At 31.3% G+C, this 5,831-nt stretch overlaps 1 non-coding gene across 1 annotated transcript; it reads left to right on the top strand.

The window, feature by feature from the left end:
* Positions 1–3,752: 3,752 nt before the first annotated feature.
* On the top strand, positions 3,753–3,825 carry Trnar-ccu. The gene has a single exon. It is a non-coding gene; the product is annotated as a tRNA-Arg (tRNA).
* The last annotated feature ends 2,006 nt before the right edge of the window (positions 3,826–5,831 follow it).

Here is a 5,831-nt window from a genome sequence, read left to right on the forward strand (position 1 = left end):
AATTAGTGTGAGCTGAGATGGGGCAGTGGTTAGAACGCTTGCATCTTAACCGATGATTTCAAGGGTTCTAACGCAGGCAAGTACCGCTATATATATGGGCTTGGGCTTTTGTGTTTATAATTCATTTCATGCTCGGCGATGGAGGAAAACATCGTGAGGTAACCTGAATGTGTCTCATTTCATCAAAATTCTGCCACATGTGCATTCCAATTCGCACTAAAACAGCGTAGTGGAATATGTTCCAAAAATCCTCTGCTTAATGGAAGAGGAGGCTTTAGCCCAGCAGTGGGAAATTTACAGGCTGTTACTTTACAATTAGTGCAATACACAGAATGCATCTGTGTTTGTGCATACACTTGTGTTCTATAATAAGTGTTCCCTCAATTCGTAACCAGTTCAGGTACTGGTAATAATTATAATATTTAAACAAATTCGATTATATTTAGAATAACGAAATTCCCCGCGATACGTTCGCGAGGTAAACGATCTGTTATCTTGTTAATCAAACAACCTCTATTTAACCTAAGTCTGTACACGATATTAATGATTTTAATTACAAACGTTTTTGTATGCAACTAAAATAATGATTGCAAATGAATCACTTTATTGAATAAATTAACATAATGATAGGACGCAGATGCACAGTCCGTCCATAATGTATCCTGCGAGTGTTTAAGATCAACGCTGTACAAGTATCGAATTAATGAATCATTCTCTAAGGTAAAATAGGTAATGCATGTTTTAGAACAGGTAAGTTTTATTTCTATCAACTCAGGTGATAATCTACATACATGTAAATATATGTAGGTATAAATGTGTATACCGTTTTATAATTTACCAAGAAAGCACATATTTTTTTATAGAAATTGGGTTTATCCAATTTGTAACTCTTTGCTTGTCGGTGATGCAAAATATCGTCATAAACACAGAGCAACATATTATATTTTTAAGCTACTCTGCACTATTATATAAACATATATACAAGTATCGAAACGATTATTGATCTTTTAATAAGTATGTATGACGATTTTCTGTTAAATAAAAACCAAAGTATTTTCATAGAGGCGATATGGCCCAGTGGTTATAAAACCCGTGCATCTTAACTGATGATTGCGGGTTCAAACTCAGGCAAGCACCACTGAATATTCAAGTGCTTAATTTGTGTTTATAATTCATCTTATGCGAAATTCTGCCACATGTGTATTCCACCAACCCGCATTGGAACAGTGTAGTGGAATATGTTCTAAAACTTCTTTACAAATGAAGACGAGGTCTTACCCCTGCAGTGGGAAACAGGCTGGGCTTACAGGCTGTTGTTATTGTTGTATTTTCATAATTATATCATTTTAATAGTACATTCTGCTTTTCGTAAAAAATCATTTGATATTACAAGTTCTGTAGCAAAAAACAGTTTTCACTTCTCTGTCGTATTCATTATGAAGTAGACTATAAAGTATGTAATTGAAGTTTACTATCTAATTAAACACACCTTTTCTCATGCATAACATATAATGGAGATTTACGTCCTGTTTATATCAATATTTGCATTTTGTTATGGTACTTAATTTATCTTGTTATTATGTATGAGTATAAGGCACAGAGTGTCTCATGATTGTAATTGGTAATCATAGCGCACGTAATAATTGATTACAAATCGATTTCGACATTTCGATGTGACAAATCCCTAAAATATTAGTTTACGTAACCTTGCCTCGCCGTAAGATGCTTAAGGAACGTATTTATTTCTATAGAATATAATTAGCTAGATGATCGGACAATGTTATGTCGTCGACTTTGTATAAGCTGTTAAAAAGCAAAGCGTGTGCACATTTTATACAGATATAAATTACTAATCTGGTCTGTAGTGCTTCTAACGTGATTTTTTTTTATTGAGGGTGATGGCCACAGACCATCGGTCATCATATTACGTTTATTAAGCTTTTCAATTGCACATTTTTCTGACTTCGCGGTTTGGCAGTCCAATTAGTGATATTTATTATTTCTTATCTCTTTTTTTATTAACATCTGGTCACAATATAGTAAAGAAACACTGATAACTTTAGAAGTTTCTAATGTGATGTCGTAGAAAAACAATTTCTGTAGTATATTTATTTCCAGATTTGCATCCGTGCGAAGCCGGGGCGGGTAGCTAGTTTAAATATAATTTAATTAAGTAGTATTTCTGATATACCTGGTAGAGGTAGTATTTTATATAGTAGTATTTTTGTATTGACTGAACTATGAGCAATTCATATATGTGGTTGTTTTAATAAAAACTTACTTTATTTGTATTTTTATATTCCGGTTTGAAAAATGAGTGAGCCAATGCAAGTAAAGGCACAAAAGGCGTAATACCTTAGCACCCAAGGATGGGTGTGCATCTTAGATGTAATAAATGATTACAATTTCTTGTGATGCATTCATTCATTTACAGTTAAATGGTTATGTATTAATTCATCCGGTGTTAATGTATATGGGCAGTGGTTAGTAATTTACTATTAGGTGGCTGATTAACCCGTTCGTGTAGCGATGATATAAAAAAAGAAATAAAAAGTAAATAATTTAATAAATTGCAACTAACAAACTCTATAAGCTCTTCGTTCATTAAAAATGCAAATAGGCAATAATTAATCACTATAAAAAGTCAACCCTGCATGATATCCAAATGGAAAATAAAAAAGTTATGAGGCTGGAGATAAAACCTCATTGATTGACCTGAATGCTTTGTGGGCGCTCGAGGGTCATCCAGCGAGCAAGAACCCTTAACTGCAATGTGGTGACGTCAGCAGAAATGACTGATTTTATATTCGCACTCGTGTACAATGTTTTATGAATATCTGAAACTAAGCTGCAAGACGGAAACTATGCAATTCATTTCATTTATTTAAAATTCATAATGGTACATTAGTTCATTATTTTTTTTTTTTATTACCCAACCTTAACCTATCACAAACCTTCGCTTTTTTGTTATCTGTAGTTTTTATTTTATTATATATTCGAAGTATATAACAGATTTTGAAAATAAACATTACTTTGAAATGAAAACTTATTATAAATTAAATTAAATCATGATATAATAGTCGTTTATTAAAATCAATTTTTATTTTAAAAATAGCAACACTGTACTCTATGATCGAAATTTTAAAGATTTTCATACAATGATCATATTCACATTTTAATTATCAGTAAGTTTGTTTTTTTGTATCAGTAAGTTTAAATTACGGTAGAAAATAGAAGATTTTGAAAGTCATTAAAGATACCTACAAGTAAAAAAAATAATGTACTTGATCAAAAACCGAATGTGTTGAACATTACACTTCATTATATAAAATAAATTTAGAAGTAAATACAGAAACAAGTATGAAAAATAATATACATATTTGATAATCAAAATTAAATTGTGTTAGAATATAACACTTCATTATATAGAATAAAGTTTTATTTAAGTACGCTTTTCGATTAAAAGCTTACGGAAATTAAGCCGTTCAGACACTTAATTGCTTGAGATGACAAAATATTTTGTTTGAAAAATATATCCTGTCTCGAAACAAGATGTTGATGTAGATGTTGATTCTGAATCTTGAGAATTGCATTTTACATTATCACATTAATTTAGAGTGAACATCAAAGGATAATCGGTTGTTTAAATAAAAACACATTAAAAGCTCCAATGTATATTATTAATAACGTCAAAATGACTTGACTTTTAAGGGTTACTATAGTGATTGATAAATTCTTATGCAATGTCGTTCGCCCCTGTGGCCTAATGGATAAGGCATCGGCCTCCTAAGCCGGGGACTGTGGGTTCGAGTCCCACCAGGGGTAAAACATATATAATTTTGTAGAATCATAGTTAATTTTAAATGTTTGTATTATTTTTTTCCATCTACAAAACGTGCTTATAATTAGGTACTACTTTATTAATATTGATTTAAGCTTTTTCTTATTTTGGATATTTATGCGACTACAATTTTAATAAATTATTCGTCATTAATAAAAATATTCTGTAGTAATGTAGTTGTAACTAATATTATGATACCTTTATTGGCAATTAATCTCCGCCATTTTAACTGTTTATACATATTTGAGCTGAGATGGCCCAGTGGTTAGAACACGTGCATCTTAACCGATCATTTCGGGTTCAAACCCAGGCAAGCACCACTATATATATATATGTGTGTGTTTAAAATTCACTCTTGCTCGGCGATGAAGGAAAACATCGTGAGGAAGCCTGCATATGTCTAATTTCAACGCAATTCTGCCACATGTTTGTTCCACCAACCCGTATTGGAACAGCGTGGTGGAATATGTTCCAAACCCTCACCTTGATGGGAAAAGAGGCTTAGCCCAGTAGTGGGAAATTTTACGGGCTGTTACTTTTTTTTATATATATTTAGATAACATGCTACATGTGGTAGTGACATTATTGTATATATTATTTATATTGCAATAAAAACAGACCATTTGAGTTTGTTAGTGAAATGTATAAAGAAAAATAAATTTATTTAAAGCTATGAAACTGCTTGTTGTGTTATAAACATACGGTAATGTAACTGTCAACTTTATATATATATATAAAGTTGACATAGTTGTTTAAGTTGTATAGCACATGAAGTCACAATGTATTTAAATAGAATAACTTCCTTAAAAAGTTTTTTGAAAAAAGTCCTACATGATTGAATAAATTCTTTAAAAAAATCTTTATCCTAATTAAACTGGAATTGAGAGATAATAATGTAAAGGCATTGATTACACTGATTACAGCGCCACCTAATTGCGTTTTAAAACGAATAGGTATCAAAGACATCGATATTTGCGGCAAATACCTTTTGCATGAAAAAAATCATATGTACTTTCATGGTAATCAATCAAATATAATATCATTTTATATATATAATATATAGCAATAAAAAAATCGACGTTGACGAATATCTAAGTTTTATGAATATTATTAACTAACCGGTATTAATAAATATGTTTTATACGTTATATGTCATTTTAATTCCGACACAGTACCGAAACCAGACCCAATTACAAGCGGGAATCAAACGGTCTGGCTGGTTGTTAGAGTTTTAGATTCGGCACAAAAAAAGACACAAACTCGATATCACGTGGAACTGAACAAAGACAAACAAAAATTTAAAACACCAAAGAGTTTGTATACATTTAGAAAAACATCGCGTGGAATCATACATATTGAACAGGAAGAAATTCTCTCTCATATTAGGTGAACTGCGTCACTGATAACGAGACAAATGCTTAACAGTATTTATAGATTTATTACTATATAATTCATTTATATTATAAATAGTTTCATATTATCATGTACTCGGATTCCTATCTCCTATAGGTAGTCAAAACGCCTACCGAACAGAATGATATAAATAAGTATATCACCCAAAACGTAAAGTTTAACGGCCTGAGGTCAGGTACAATCGCGGACAGTGCGTGCACTGTGCGTCTGTCTGCGACCTTGGCAGGGTCGACCGGAGACCGAAACGCTCAGAGAGGATGGGGGAATCGATAAAATACATCTCTCCTGAAGTTCAGAAGATATTTAAACATAGTATTATATACTAGAAGTTTGAAAATATTTTCGATATTAAATTTTTGCATTATTTTACTTTTAAACTTACTGATTTTTTATTCGATATCAAGAAATTATAATTTATCCGTCTATTTGAGCTAAGTATAATAAAATTTAGATACTGCTTAAAAAGAGACTCTTATATAAAAAAGGCAAATGTATAACGTACAATGCCATATACGTTTCTTGAAAAAAATTAATAATCTGTATTTTGCTTACGTTTCTCGGAAAAATGATTAAAATT

Source organism: Vanessa cardui, chromosome 11 (genome assembly GCF_905220365.1).
Source record: "Vanessa cardui chromosome 11, ilVanCard2.1, whole genome shotgun sequence".
In the NCBI taxonomy this organism is placed as follows: Eukaryota; Metazoa; Arthropoda; class Insecta; order Lepidoptera; family Nymphalidae; genus Vanessa; species Vanessa cardui.